Source organism: Athene noctua, chromosome Z (assembly GCF_965140245.1).
Source record: "Athene noctua chromosome Z, bAthNoc1.hap1.1, whole genome shotgun sequence".
In the NCBI taxonomy this organism is placed as follows: domain Eukaryota; kingdom Metazoa; phylum Chordata; class Aves; order Strigiformes; family Strigidae; genus Athene; species Athene noctua.
In genome coordinates this window covers 14,453,390-14,469,223 of record NC_134077.1, presented here as the reverse complement: position 1 = coordinate 14,469,223, position 15,834 = coordinate 14,453,390, and the positions used below count along the sequence as shown (strand labels likewise).

Genomic DNA, 15,834 nt, shown 5'->3' with positions numbered 1-15,834 from the left:
TTATGTCTAATCTGACTGACTTGTTTGTACCCCCAGCGCTCACCCATATACAGACCCTTTTGTATCAAATACAATTTGGTTATTGGTTCATCTTTATGCTGGCTGTGTCCTTTAGGCTTGGCCTAATAATCGGCAAAACAAGTGCTTAACAATGTTTTTGACAAAACCCAAATTAACAGCAGAATACTAAGTAACTAACAGAATCATTAAATCTGCTGATGGTCTTAATGGGGTAAATCTAATCTACCAATATGATTATATATTAAAGCAAAACAAAAGTTTCTTAAATGATCATGCATCACCAAGACTATCTACTACTATAATCACTGCATTCAGTGAATAAATATTTTACTGTACTTGAATACTTTAATGTTTAGGGACTAAGCTATTTAAAGTTCAACTGAAAAAGTAACTTTATCCAGGAAGCAAAAATGTTGATAACCATCAATTTCAAGTAATTATACCTGTGTAAACCCACTGAAGGCAATCCATCTGCAGAAGTATAATTTTAAAGCATTATTTGACACACAACATAATTAACAAAACTTTATGTAACTCAATTTACACAATACTTATTCATCATAATCATGCACATGAAACTAAACTGAGTTCTATCAAGGTGAATGTCATTTTGATAATAAAACCTGTAAGTTCTGTGCAGAAAATTTAATGTCTTTGGTAAGTGATGCTGTTTCTATGAGTTCACTTTAAAAACTAAAGTATGTCTATCTTCCAATTTTTGTTTGGTTTTCATTACAAAATAGCAAAAGCATGTAAGCTTCATCATCATAAAAATTAAGAAGTTTTTCTGTTCTCGTTTAAAATAGTCATCTGCTTGTATCTATAACAAGCTTTATGGTATATTCTAACAGGATTTTAGAATTACTGTATTGTACAATTACATATTTCATCATTTTTACTTCCCAACATACTTGTTCAAATTTACACCTATATCAGTAATTAGGTGCTTGTAGGACACTCAACATTTTTGTTTCAATTAGTGTTCTCTCTCACAAAATTCACATTGGGTTACACAGAGTGTCAGCCACATTTGGGCAAGTTGATTAGCCCAGACTCTCAAGTTACTGCACATCAGCTGACTTTTAATAATTGTGCATATAAACGTTGCCCAGGAAAAATGCAAACTAACTCAACCTTCCTTAGCCAGCAATGAAACAGGGTTAAATTAAATCAAGTTATGTGCAATTGCCACAGGCTACATACACACAATTGAACACTGACTGTAGCTGAGCATGCAATAACTTCAAATTATCGGGACTTAGCAAGTTATGTTGAGTCCTCGGAAGTCCATCTACAGAGCTTTTTAGAAAACTCCATTGGGTAATTATTTATCAAGATATGATGTCATGGGATTAAGCAAATTCTTAATCGCATCTCTACTTTAAGCCTAGAAAAAGGATTTGTCAGGAATAAACACAAACATATACAGAAAAATAGAGAAATCACATTCTGACATCTACTAATTCAATATAATAATTTAACATCACTAGATTAAGTAAATAGCTTTCATTATTCTTTCTCCACGTTGCAGGCTAAGATTACAGCGTGATGTGAAAACTGAGAACATTTACCTTCCAGTATTATGATGGTTTATTCATGTAATTACAAGAATTATAGACAAAACAGTTTTTAAACCATACCATTTTTTAATTGCAATTCCTCAAATATTTTAATAATATTTTCCATGGTAAAAATAAGTTATCGATTTCTCTAAATAACTTTACATACTAGATAGAAGCAGAGGGAATTACTCTAGTGCGCAAATATACAGAGCCTTAACTCCAAATAATCTTTTATAATAGTGACCCTAGAGCGCACAGTGTGTTCCTACAGCTCTCTAAGCCTTTAGTCACCTAAATTACCACCAGGGAAGTTCACCTATAGCTTTGCTTCAGTGTTTGTCAGAACTGCCACTATTTTTACAGAACTAAGCAGGTCAACTATCTGTTTTACAACTAAGCCTGGGCAAGATCTTCAGAGTAGGAAAGTCCAGTCATACACATGCTTTGAACATGCCTAACACACAGAACTCATTACTTCACACCGCATACTAGACACCGCCTCCAACCCTTCACTCAAAATCTTGGCAGGACAGAGGAAGAGCACTCGCTCACTGTATCAGACACACCAACTCTAAAATCCTCCTCAGTAGCAGGAGGTTCAAACATACATTTGTCACCATCCACTAGAGTCTTCAACTGACTTTAAGATTTTATGGGGTAGCAAACATTCCTTCTCCTCTTGTCAAAGGAGTACTACACCACAGTACAAAGCAAAATAATTAGAACAGGGAAAAAGCTTGAAAGAAGTAATATGATTATCAAGTAAATTGATTTACACTCTCTTCCAGGAGGTAAAAATTTCTCCAATGTTTTCTACTGACTAACCAATATGGATCCCTTACTCAGCACCACAGGACTTGTGAGTTCCATTTTGCATGCTCACACATATCAAACTTTTGATTGACACTCAAAGATTGACCTGTTCAATAGCAGTATCACAACAACAAAGTTCTTTTTTATGATGTAGAACTCCAGATTAAAAATTTTACTTACTGCACTGGGATAGCTGGTTTACAAGGCAGTGCTTAAAAAGATATTACACTAAATGCATTTCTGTATGTTAAAATTCGTATCATTTAAAATGTTGAAGATCTGACTTTAAAATACCCTCTAAAACAGAACACTCAACACAGAAAAGTTGACATCAACAAATACTCAAACATTACTTTTTCTGTGTATCAACTGAAGGCTTTCTAGACTTACCAGGAAATCTCAGACCCCCAGGCTGAAAGATCACATTTGCAAAGGCAGTCAAGAGTTAATAAATGCCCCTTGTGCTCAAGAATCCTAATACAGTCCTTGGATTATCTAACTGGGTAACATTCCGCTCCCATCCCCAAACCTAGTCTTCACTCAGCTAACAGGAGGGACCTGCTCTTCGTAAACTATTCGTAAATCTGTAAGGTCTGTCATATACATGACTCTCCAATTTCAAGTAAAAATGAAAGAGAAGCATGAAAGGAAAGAGCTGCACATCAGACAGAAGGAAACATGCCACTCTTGGGAATCTCATTCTATTTCTATTACTAATGGTAAATATTTGTGTTCCTTTTTTCTGCAAGCTCTGAAGCCTAATTTGAAGAAGCACTGATTAGTCATATTTGTAACCAAAATTAACAAAATCTGTTCTAATACTATCACATGTTATCATGCACAAATAAAAAAAAAAAGTTAATTTAAAAGTCAAGTCCTATAGTTGCTCCAGTTAGACTTCCAAAGTTATAAAGACCAGCATCTCAGTTCCCAACTTGCATGACTACATACTTTCCACAAAACCATTTAAAAAATAAGTATTTGTGAAGCATTCCAATATTACAATACCCATCATGGAAAAGCCCATGAGAAAATTAAGAATTCTCTCTCTGGAGCAGGGCTTAATGGTGTGAACTGATTAAAGTAAAGGACTACACATTGAACACTAAAGAGAAAACAACATACTTAATCGTAGAAGACTGGGAGCAATCTCAAGACTCTATCCCCTTTAATCAAGGCAGAATCAACAATATATATATAACCTGTTGTGTTCTTTTTTTTATAAAAAACCCCACAAACAACAACTCCATTAAGGAGGCTACATTCATTGCATACAGTCAAATAGCCATCCTGTTGTAAGAAAAAAAAAGTGATGACTTAAAGACTACCACAATACATTCATAAAGATGCCAAATGCAGACGACATAAGTAATCAGAATTACAGAATTCCCTATCGTTTGCTCTTAGAAGCACTTCACATTTCTAAGCTTTTTTTTTTAACTGTGATTTCCTCAGTTAAAAAAAAAAAAAAAAAAAAAAAGAGACAATTCAAACAATGAATTCCTGTGTGTTAAATAATGCTTCTTTGCCCAGCCAATCCTTGTTTTGTATTTCTGGCTTCTCAGGCAATTTGTTCTTCCCCTTTCTGGCCTCTCTCAGTACATACTTCCCACCCATTTCCATCCCTGAACTGCTTCCCTTGACTGTACACCCAATTCCAGAGTACCCTTCTGTCTCGGCTTCTTGCTAAGGCTCTTCACACCTGCTTCTTTGCTGAGGATACCTGTATATGCCCCACTAGTTCCTTTATCCAGTTCTTACAGTTTAATCATTATATCCTTAGGAACTCCAAGCTCCTACTCCCCTCCCAATTCCTGTCCTTCAAACTCGCATTCCCCTCCCATCTGTGTCAGTCAGGTTCCAGTCAACCACTCCGGTCCATGTGTTCACTCTTCCGGCCACCTGCAAACTCACCCAGTTCTTCTCTTTTCCCCATTCAAATGAATCTGCACTGTGGATAAGCAGGGAATGGAAATCAGAAAACTAGGGAGTCTGTAACACATCTCACTGCTTAGAACTATACTTATTAGGGAAGTCCTATTGTGTATACACAATTTTTCAACATTAATGTCTACAGTCTGACAAGTCAGCTTACTTTTCAGCCACTAATAACTTGCCCGATTTTTGGACAAGTTTTCAAATGGTAACAAAATACACAGCCCTAATGCAAAAAGTCACCTCACTCAAATTCTAAATTCCTTTCCCAAAGAATGGGAATGTCCCAATTACTTGAAGAAAAGGTCAGAAATAATTTTTAAACATTTTTTTCTCTAGCATGATCCTTAGGAGGCAGTGAACTATTTCAGCTTTAAGGTTTACATTTGGTTGCCATAGTGCTTAGGGATATGGTGTAGTTGAGACCTGTCAATGTTAGGTTAAGGGTTGGACTAGGTGCTCTTCAAGGGCTTTTGCAACCTAGATGATTCTGTGATTTATTAAAAGAATCAGCCAATAAAGGGCAGTCACCCAGCATGGAAGATTTCAGCACAAATGACTGAAGTTTAGCAAAGTCAGAAGTAAAATCAGTGCCTTTAAATACTAAGTCACTACCACTCTTACCTATAAAAAACCAAGCAAGGAGCAACATGGATTCTTAAAGTCAACTAGTATCCTCAGAACAGTCCTGCTTTCCTAACGGAGCCATATAGCAGCTGAACAGACTGACATCGCAATGAATGGCCTGACCACTAGGCAGCTGGTTTCCATTCAACCATTTCACATCAACTGCAACAATGACCAGTTTAAGAGGCAGAGTTTTATCCCTAACAGCCAGTGCTTAGGGTACCCTCCAAGGCTGTTAGTTCCTGCTGGAAGTTAACAAGAGTAACATGTTGAATCTCTGCCTCCAATATTGCAGGCAAGTCATTTCATTACTTGAAGGATTTGAGTTACTATCCAGGTGTTGTCTCTGTTTCTCTTGATAAACTTTAAGAGCTTTTAGTTTCTTCAGTAAGGAGGGTAATTCTTTTTAATTTTTCAGGACAGGAAATCTATTCTTTTCCAGCTATTTGCATGATCAAGACAGCTGAAACTTAAGAGATGTTTAAGGCCATCAGCAGAAAACCCATTCTATACTTCTTAGAGATCCAGTACGAGAAATAATGAGCCTGATATGTTGAAATGCAGTACACTCACAACCTCAAATAAAGTAAAACAAAACAATGTTATGAAGTTACTAAATGCTGTAAAGTAACTCTAAAAATCTGAAGAATAAAGCACGTCAAATCAAACGAGATTTATAAGCACTTCTAAAATTCACTATTTTTACTCAGTTTCAGTCTTCCAACTGTAAAATAGAAATAATATTTTAACTTTAATAATATCTGTAAAATATTACGTCTATTTTACGGATGTGCAAAAAACCAGTTCTCTAATGTTTGTGAAGCACAAGTATTTATTTTGAGATAATTCCCACAAATTAACAGATGAAAACACTTGAGCATTCATGAAAGATGTGGATGGTATACAGCAGGTAATGTCAGCAGACTGCACACTGAATGACAAAGAAAAATTAATATATAAACCAGGTTATAATTGTGTACTAGTCAGCTGGCATTTCCCATGCACTGTATGAAGCACTGAGAATTGGGCTGCAAGGGTAAGGGGAAATACAATAATATAATTAAAGTCCCAGATATGGAGAAGGGAGGTGGATCATGTTTGTTTCTGTAATCTTAGTATGCTGTTCCCTCACTTGAGTCCCTTACTTTGAAGCCGAGTGGTTTTTAATACTGCTAAAATGCATTGCATGTCTGTATGTACACATGGCTACAAAACCCAAAGTGCTTCAAATCAAACCACAGTAATAATCTGAAAAATTAAAATATATAGCATTTTGAGATCTCTGATAGGAAAACCTCTTAAAATCCACTGATGCAAATACTAAAGACCGTAAAAAAGAACTTTTCTAGAATTTTTTCTGACTTTAACATGAAAAATGCTCTTCAATGTTTACATTTTTAAAAGTTATTTGTGTAAACCAAGTAGTCACCTTCAAGTACAGTATCAACAACCATGTTCCATTTGACTGGAATTCTGCTTAGTTTCAACATAATTGGGCCAAAATCCTTTCTCCCCTCCATTTTGCTAGTGAGACAGCAGGGACAGGAAGTGAGACACAAATCACAGATCCTTGCACAATCTCCTCAAACATGATTTCCTCACTCCTGGGGTGCAGCAGATGTCAATATAAAGCACTTCTCTCACACGTACTTTGGGGGTCTGGAACAGCTACTAAAAAGTATGCTTGTAACACTAAGAAAATAAAAACACAAATATAGATGAATTATATTAAAGGTTTTAAGAATACAAGGGTTTTAGCGATTGGCATTTCAAAGGACTTCCTTTTTGGATTATTGAAGAGAATCATTATCGTACAGGGTTATTAGCAATAATACACAGGTATCACCTACTTCAAGCATTTCCCTGTAAGTATCTCTGTGCAACTGAGCATGCATTAATGCTGATGATTCAAAACTGGAAGCTAACCTAACCTGTAGTACTTCTAATAAAAGCATATGAAAAGCAAGACTGAAAACAAGCAGTATCATATTGAAATGACCATTTTCTTCAAATGTTAAATATTTCCAGCAATGCATTTTGTGACACTAAATAGCTACTCTTAACACTGGATGACCCATCTCATACATATCAGACACCAAATTCTAAAGCTATCGCTCCTCATATTTTTGCAATTAAGTATGCCCATAATTGTTGTCCACATACTCATGAATATTATACAGTCCTCTAGAATGACTTCCAGAAAGCATAAATTTCTGAATTTGAAGACTTAATTTATTTCCTAGGTCTAGATATTCAAAAGTATCTTTTTTCTTTCTAGTTACTGCAGTTATCCACTAACTTGATATTTCTTGTGCAATATTTATGAAACATTAATGTAAACTCAACATCATTACTTTCATCTACACATAGAAGTATCACAATTGCCACTGAACACTGAGTAATCTGCAAGAGGAAGCCTGTTATACCAATCCCTGATTCAAATCAATTCACACTTTGACTATTTTTTCATCCAATATCCTTCAAAATATATTTGTATTGTAGAGGAATATACGCATGAAACACTTAAGATTAAGGCTTCATTACCTTAATCATCATACAAACACAACAAAAAAAACCACATTTCTATCACAAGGAAATTACTATCTATTGCCTTGATTCTGCAAGAAAAGTCATATGAACATTAATGTACCTGGAGTCTCAAACATGCAGAAAGGTTGCACAAGAGTATCTGTACTCTTATATACAATATGGATCTGCAAAGAGTTTTATTGATATAATTTTGCTTCTCTGATTCTGTTCCATCTCTCCTAAATCAAAATTCAAACATTTCAAATGTAAACAATTAATTATTTTAATGGTATGCTTGCTCGTATGTTTTTATTTTTAAAAAGTATGAGGACCGTTTTAGAAGACAGCAAAAGGCTCCAAGGAAAGACTTTTTTGTTGGAATAACTTCAGGTAAAACATTTAAGAAGTTAAGAGGGGAAAAAAAGTAGTAAAACCTGTAGACAGGAGTCAAATTCAAAATGTACAAGGTAGTCAAAAGTACAAAATAAAAGATAACTAGTAGAAAGTATTTTCCTTTTTCAGTTAAAATAATTGTTACAACTAATGTCTTAAGAATAATTAATTTTGTATTTCTATAACAGGAATAAAATAACTACACCCTCCTTAAGCAGCTAGCTGTTGTGATAAACAAGGACCAGTATAAACTCCTAACATTAGGGAAAAAGTAGTATGAAAGTGACATAGTCCTGCTTCACACACACATAAACACACGGTTAAATGTGCTAAAAAACACAATCCAAGGCAAAAATAAGTAATCTTATAAACATTTCTACATTAAATATTTCTGTGTGCTAAATACATTTTTTCTGAGATAAAGACATTTACAACTACATAACCTGTGATAAAACAACTAATTCAGGATTAATCACATATGGCTCTGAAGAACATAACCAAAAAGCTCATTATAAATCAGAAACAGACAGCATCTTAAATTTCCCTCTAGAAATACACCTATTTTTTTATACCATAAAAGCGCATGTTTTCTGATTAAAGAAAGAAAAAAAAAAGCGCACCATAAATATAACTGTGGCAAGATAAACTTGACAGGAACTACGTAACTACAGTAGCTTATTTCCTGCTGGTATCTGGTATATTTAAAGCAAACCTCCTCAAATGAAAAATAAGCCAGAGAAGTTCACTATTGTTAGCTTAACAAACCCATTTTTTGTTAAAAACAAGAGTTGTTTGAAATAGACGACCAAAGAAAAGCTAGAGCTTATGTCGCTTCCTGATGATGAAAACTACCCAAGAAGTACAACTACTTCTGCACAGTCCTTTCTTTCCTGTAAGGCTGAGTTACACTCGGCCTCTACGCATGCTACGGACAGAAAGAAAACAGCAATTCTGCTGTTACACACTGAGATAGGGACAGTTAGAGACAACTAGTGGCTTCCTCCGCAATTCACAAAGTTGAAAAATAAAAAGCTGCTTTTTCGAAGTGTAAATGGTTCCTCTTCACGCACGTAGGCCTGAGGCCCTGTTGCAAACAGTGTCTAACAGGACCAGGCAGCACAAAGACAGGAATGGGAGATTAGTGGGAGGGAGGGAGGCCGGGATTGGGGCTCAGCAGGATCTTCAGGCTTTTTAAAATTCAAACTGCTCCCTGACCAATACAAATCACGGACACGCTACTGACTACTACACGGATTTACAGCATTAAAAACACGCCTTCTACGTGACAGCTATATTAACTTCACCCTTTTAAACATGTATCAGGGCAGTCGACGACACGATAGCAGTTTTATTATAGGACCCTAAACACAATACATCAGAAAGTTTCTCCATTAGACACATTAACCACTTATTGCTACAACAGATCTCCCCGAACTAAAAATCCTGCTGAAAAATAGACAAAATATGTATGTTGATACTTGTTTGCACTGTACAAAATTCCTTTTTATATGAAAGGTGAAACTTTGTATATTTATTTCCTTCAACTATGTAATTTATATAGGAGTATATTTATTAGATCACAGGGTGCCTGTTTTAAATCTACCTCAGTTTTCACTAACACTCTCAACTTTACCACACACAAACCTGAGATTTACTTTACTGTAAATTAGCTACCACTGACTTATAAAGACCTGACACTTAATCAACAGTCATTTACAAAACACATTTGACATGTTAAAATGACACCTAATTACATATTCAAACATCATGGACACAAACAGCCAATAACAACCTCGGGATCTCAAAGTGATATGGCCTGACAATAAAGGATGATACTTTTTAAGCATTCCTCACTTTTCACTTAATTAAATTTAAGTTTGATTCTTAAGTACTTTGGGTAAGATAACCTCATGCTCACCTCGGACCCTTAAATGTCATAAACGCAGCACTTTACACATGATCCCTCTCCCATTTTCTGCTTGTTAGAAGCATAAAATTCTGTTTCTTCCGAATTTAGTACATATTCCTGTAACGTATACAGCACACAGACACTGAGATTGTGTGGAGTACCTGATACAATACGCTTGCCTATCTGTATTTCCCGGGTCTGCAGGTGTCCGTGTTGTGTCAATCATCCCACAAGAGGTAGTTTTATGCTATAAATATACTAAGTGATTAACACACTAATCAATCGCTACATTATTTAGAGATTAAACCGCTGCACATTATAAAGCCATATGCATCCGAACTTTTGAACGTTCAGAACGCAGTTGGTTAGGAGGAAAAGGCAATAGCGAAGAAAGGTGGTATTTTTGTTCCTGGCTATTTACATTGTCTCCCTTCGCCTATTCCTCCACTTACTCCTTCCCCACTTCAGAGGTCTGCCTGCGCTGGGACCTTCCTTCTTTGCCCTAGGTGAAGTTGTAAATATGGCAAAGGATCAGTGCACATTTGCAGCTAATTGCATTGTTTCCTCCTCCTCCTGCTCCTCTCCGGGTTGAGGCCTGTCACTGAGAAGCCGCTTCGCCTTTCTAATCCCCGAGCTGGAGTAAAGGCGCTGGCCGGCGGGCCTGCGCTCTCCACCGGGCCTGGGCCTCCCGGCAGCCCGGGAGGAACCAATCTCCTCCGCCAAACCCGAGCGAGCAGGAAGGGGGGCTGCGAAAAAAACACCTCCGGTTGCCACTTACTCCCCTCTACCCCGGATAACAGCTAATCCCCTCTGCTCCCGGCAGTGCTGGGCCGCCTGGGCTGGGAGGCCCGGCCCGCTGCTCGAGAGGGCAGGGAGGGGAAGGGGAGACAAGGAGGGGGGATTACCTGAGCAAATCGGCGTCTGAATCCAACGAGAATCCGAGAGAGGGGGAGAGAAATCCGCCCCCCTCCCTCCTCAGAGGAGCCGCCGCCGCCGCTGGGCCGCCGCCGCCGCCGCGGAGCAGGAGGAGGAGGGGAGATAATATAACAACAATAATCCGGGCCGGGAGGGGGGCTGGCTCCTCTTCCGTCTCCTCCTCAGTGCAGCGAACATGTAGAGCCGGGGGGTGAGCGGCCGAGACAAATCTCTTCCCCTTGAGCCTGCTTCACAACATCAACACGGGCTGGGCCGGGCCGGGCCGCGCCGAACCGGTTCCGCGACACACTCCGAGCCGCTGGGGAGCAGGGGGGTGGCCGAGGGGGGCAGCGCTGCCAAGGGGCCTCCGCCGCCGCCGCTCCCTCTGTGTGTGCGAGTGCAGGAGGGCGGGGGAGGGGGCAGCCGGGGCACGGTGAGTCGGTACCGAGCGGGGGGGGGGTAGGGGGAAGAGGAGGAGGAGGAGGGGGAAGGATCCTGTGTGTGTCTCTCTCGCTCCCTCTCAGAACAAAATGCCGACCGGAAGTGCAGCTGCAGGAATGACTCCCTCCACCGGCGCCAAACACCAACAGCCTCCCCCTTCCCTCCGCTGCCGCCTCCTCGCCCGCTCGCTCCCTCGCTCAACCAGCGCCGCTTCCGCCGCCGCCACTGCGCTGCTCGGCCCGGCCCGGCCCCGCGCCGCTCCCCTCCCAGCGCCGCCGCAGCTGGAGCGGCTCCCTCCTCCTCCTCCTCCTCCTCCTCCTCCGCCGCCGCCGCCGTCGCGCCTGGCCTGGCCTGGCCTGGCCTGGCGGCGGGCACAGCTGAGTCTCCGCTGCGTGGCTCTCTCCCCTTCCCCACCCCTTCAGCTGCCGTCTGAGTTTCTGTTTCTTTTTTTTCCCCCCTTTCTGGTGCGCGGAACGAGATCGGAGTTTACGCTGAGGCCTGCGCTGAGAGGAAGGCAGCTAGCGATTTGTGAAGATGTGACCCTTGAAAAAACCACACGTTTTGGTTTTTGTTTTTGGCTTCCCTAAGGATGGTGGGGAGGAGGACTGCAAAATGCCGCCTTGCAGGAGGCAGACCTAAAAAGGTGCCTTAAAACGAACCCACAGAGGCGGCACTCCCCCTCCCGCCCGGGCGGGTGAGATGTGTCAGACCTGGGACACGCGCTGGAGCTACTGTTACCGCTCATGTCCGTCTCTGGGGGTGTAAAGAGGCCGTGTCGCAGGAACTGAAACACCCGACGCGGAAAGCGCTGCCGGGGCGAGGGATTTCCAGGTGGACGTACCGAACTGGAGTGGCTTTTAGAAACAGCCTTTTTTGGACGAGAACGAGGGGAAATGCTGGTGTTCAGGTGAAGGGTCCTTCGCTGGAGGCTCCCCACTACCACCAGATTTACTGGAAATACTTTAATTGTGGGTTGTGAAGGAGTGTTTGGAGAAAGAGAGAGAATGCCCTAGTCTGAAAGATTTTCTGTTGTTCCTCTGTACAGGTAAAACTGTGATTAATCATAGAACAGGATAATAGTGAAGCATTTATATCCGATTAACTGTGCCTTTCCGTACTCACTTATGTCGTTTTGCTCCTCAGTACTTGGACAAAAATCTCTCGATTTCTAGAGGAAGCCTTGCTTGCCTGTCGACTTCAGGATTCATCCATACAGTTGGACACAACTGTAAATACCCTGTGACATATAAACACACTCTTTCAGCTCTGGATGGATATTATTTGCACAAAGGGATAATACCTAACACTAATGCACTTGAATCTTTCCAAATTTCAGGATTTCCTGAATAATGCTCTGCCTTTAATACCGACTTAAAATGCTTCACTCAAGCTTAAACAATTATTAAATTTATCATGTTGGATAAATCAAAATTCGTTTTACAACTGTATGTGGTTTTTGATTGAAAGTACAGAAATGAAGATAGCACTGGAGAATACGGTAATTCAGTACTGGAAATACTAATATCTAATGGTTACAGGCTCATTTCAGTTTAATGGAGACAGAGTAAACTGGGCTTTGAAGAAAATGTATTGCATGCCGTTGTTCCAGTTTAATATGAGGTCCCGATCCTGTATTTGTGTATGCATTTACAATTTCAACTTACCCATTTGAAATAAAGGGAAATAATTAGTGTAGTAAATTAACTGTGTTCATAAGTCTTTGTGCTTAGTTTATACAGTGGAACTCTGTAACTCGAGGAAAATATTGGACTACCCACTTGGAGCTCACATAGCCACATGTATGTAGACATATATACCTATAAATTCACAGAAAAATGTGATTGTAAAATGACAAAGCTGGCCCAGGAATACTACTTTGATCTACTTCTGTTACCAATCGTTGATAGAGTCTGTAATTTTAGTAATTTATGTAATTATTTTTTTTCTTAATTTGTTACTTAGTGTGTAAATAAAATGCAAGTACTTAAGTTTTACTTTTCAAATGCCAAATATGGTTTAGCCACTAAAAACATCATGGTAAAACAACACCTATTTGATGACTGTTTCAGTCAGAATTTTCCAGTGAGAATGTCACTGGATCATTCTATGCCTTTAAAATCCTGTTCAACTAAAAGAATTTGTAGAAAAGGCTATTTTGCCTGACTAGTCTGACTTTATTACTTGCACAAGAAAACAACTAAACTAAATCATTTGTTCTTTTAGAAGGTTGATGTAACACACATGAGCAAATTATGATTTTTTTTTTCCTTAAGGGAAATTAAATATTTTTTATTCCATTAGATATCACTGTAATCCACTTTTTTAAAGGAAAAATCAAATCCTTCAACTGCATTCAGGCAAGTAGATCCTTGTATTCCTTTTATCTTCAAAGGTCTACTCACTGCGATTTATTGCAGAATGGAGACTCTCAACATTCCTAAAAAATACTTTAGTATGCCTAGGGTTCATCTCATTATGCCTGAAACGGCCAGAAGAAGGGATAAATCAAGTATTTCAGAATTTTACCTGAGAATATCAAGATACTTTAAACCGTATTTCTGTTCCAGGCCTTAGTCATGGGGTGGAGGTAGTTCTAATCTGTATGGGAGGAGCTATGCAGTCACACAACCACGACTGGCACGCTAAGGAGCGCATACTGCACTGAACAAAGCTGGTGGCAGTGCCGAGTAAGGCAAAGATCTCTGCATTTCCCTGATAAATCCACACCTGTATAGTCCTGAAAAGGAACTGCAAGTTTCAGGGTAAAACTGTAGAACCTAATCCTACTCCCTTTGATGTCAAGGGAGAAAGTGTCTTTTGCCCTCAACAAATGACTGGGCTCCCATAACTCTAAGGTATTTGCAGAGTCTGTTATTCCAAGACTCATTTCTTGTTCTTCAAAGAGTATTTTAATGCAGCTTTAAAAAGCAGGAGTTATTAAGGATCTTCATGCAGTCAGTACTGTTTTCAAAATGTACTTCTCAAGCAATTTTCTCAAAATATATATGCTAAGTTGTAGATACCTCTCGCTGCTGCTTACAACTGTGTGCCAAGATAAATTTCTAGATGCAAAGATAGTATGTGTGTGTACACTGTTGAAAACTGTGAAGAGACCTCTTTACCCTCTTCATTCTGATGTTAACTTCCCTGGAAGCTGCATGTTGTTACTCGGCTTCATAAATTTTGGACAGCATGTAATATTACAGTGAAAATACACCTGGCACCAATGTTTTCTTAGATGTTCCTTGTTGTAATTTGATTTTTTTCTACAGAATGAATGAAAAACGTGTTGTGCTTTTCCATTTTTGACTCTTTAAGGACTGGTATAGCATATAGGTACCCATCGTTTTAAGTTGTTAATGGGATCCACAAACGTTATATTTTACCTTTTAGTAAGTTATAGGTAAGTTATATGTATTTCTGGGGAGATTTTTTAAATAAATGTGGTCTTGGTAAAATAAAAAATAACATTGTATATTTTTTATACTTTTTCAGTAACTGAAAAGAACTTTCCTATAAAATCCTGGATGCTCATTATCTGAATGTAATACAATAATGCGATCATTACCTATCATCCTAAATTTAAATATTCAAATTATTTAGAATATGGTGTTAAGGCTGGACTATAACTGAGTAGGAAGAATGTAATAATGAATGCTGTATGACAAGTAATATAAAGTTATGTTCTTTGCTGTGACTTTAGTTCACAAGAGCAAATAATAGCACCATGTAATTAATTCACTAGGGAATACTCATTGTGAGAAGTAAGCAACCTAAATATCAGATGAGGCCTTCAGTGGTACAGGTAAAATAAAAAGGTAAGGAAGCCTGCAGATTGAGGAATAAAGTATTTGTATAGGTACCTGCTCTAAGCTTACAACTTGGTGACTACTGATTTTTTTTCCCCGGTAAGCCAGATGGAGGTAATATTTTTTCCTTCTTCTAATTATTTAGCATAATTTACCAACAAGAATTTAATATGAAGTAATCCTTTTTCATTTTTTCCAAGTGACAAGCTTGCACTATCTCTACCATGTTAAAGAATGTGCTTCTGTTTGTATTAAGGCACAGTATGAACTCTACGCCAGATGTATCTTTTAAAATGTATACTTGTAAGAAAAAATTATCTGTGAAGGAAAAATGATGCAAGACAAAGCTCTAGTTTGAATGTTACAGTCCTTATTATGCAAGGCAGTAGGGATTCTGAGTAAAGTTAAAAGATAATGTAAAACATGTAATTTAAACTCTGAAACAATAAATTCATTATGTAACAGAAAAAGAGGTCAGTGATAGATTACTCTGCTAGACATGTAGACTGTCCCAGTATTGTTACATTAGGACTGTAAGAAAAGACGTAGTTACAGTTGTTTTTGTAGGGAAGATAACTGATCAGTTACACATTGTCACTGAAAGAAATCTGAAATCTGTCTAAAGATGCTTTTTAGGGTTTTTTTCTGTGGATTCACCATTGGTGAACTTGAGAAAAGAAACAGCTACCATTCCTTCTATAACTTTCTTAACTCCCCACAAGTTCTTTTTCTTCATTTTTCTTTTTTGGGGTTTTTGTTTGTTTTTAATTTGAGCCTTCTGTACTATCCTCTCAAATGTCTTGTTCTGGATAGGCACTAGGATAACAACTTACTGTCATGTTTTATAACAGAGATACAGAATTGCATGTCAGTTACCTAA

At 38.6% G+C, this 15,834-nt stretch overlaps 1 protein-coding gene across 4 annotated transcripts in view; it reads right to left on the bottom strand.

Moving 5' to 3' along the window:
- Positions 1-11,087, bottom strand: part of NIPBL (NIPBL cohesin loading factor) — a 158,726-nt gene extending 147,639 nt beyond the window's left edge. The window contains exon 1 of one of the 4 annotated variants that reach the window (XM_074932678.1): positions 10,695-11,087. The gene's annotated coding sequence lies outside the window, so the exon portion shown is untranslated. The remainder of the gene's footprint in view (positions 1-10,694) is intronic. The other 3 variants (XM_074932677.1, XM_074932679.1, XM_074932680.1) reach the window with 3 other exon arrangements.
- Positions 11,088-15,834: the final 4,747 nt, after the last annotated feature.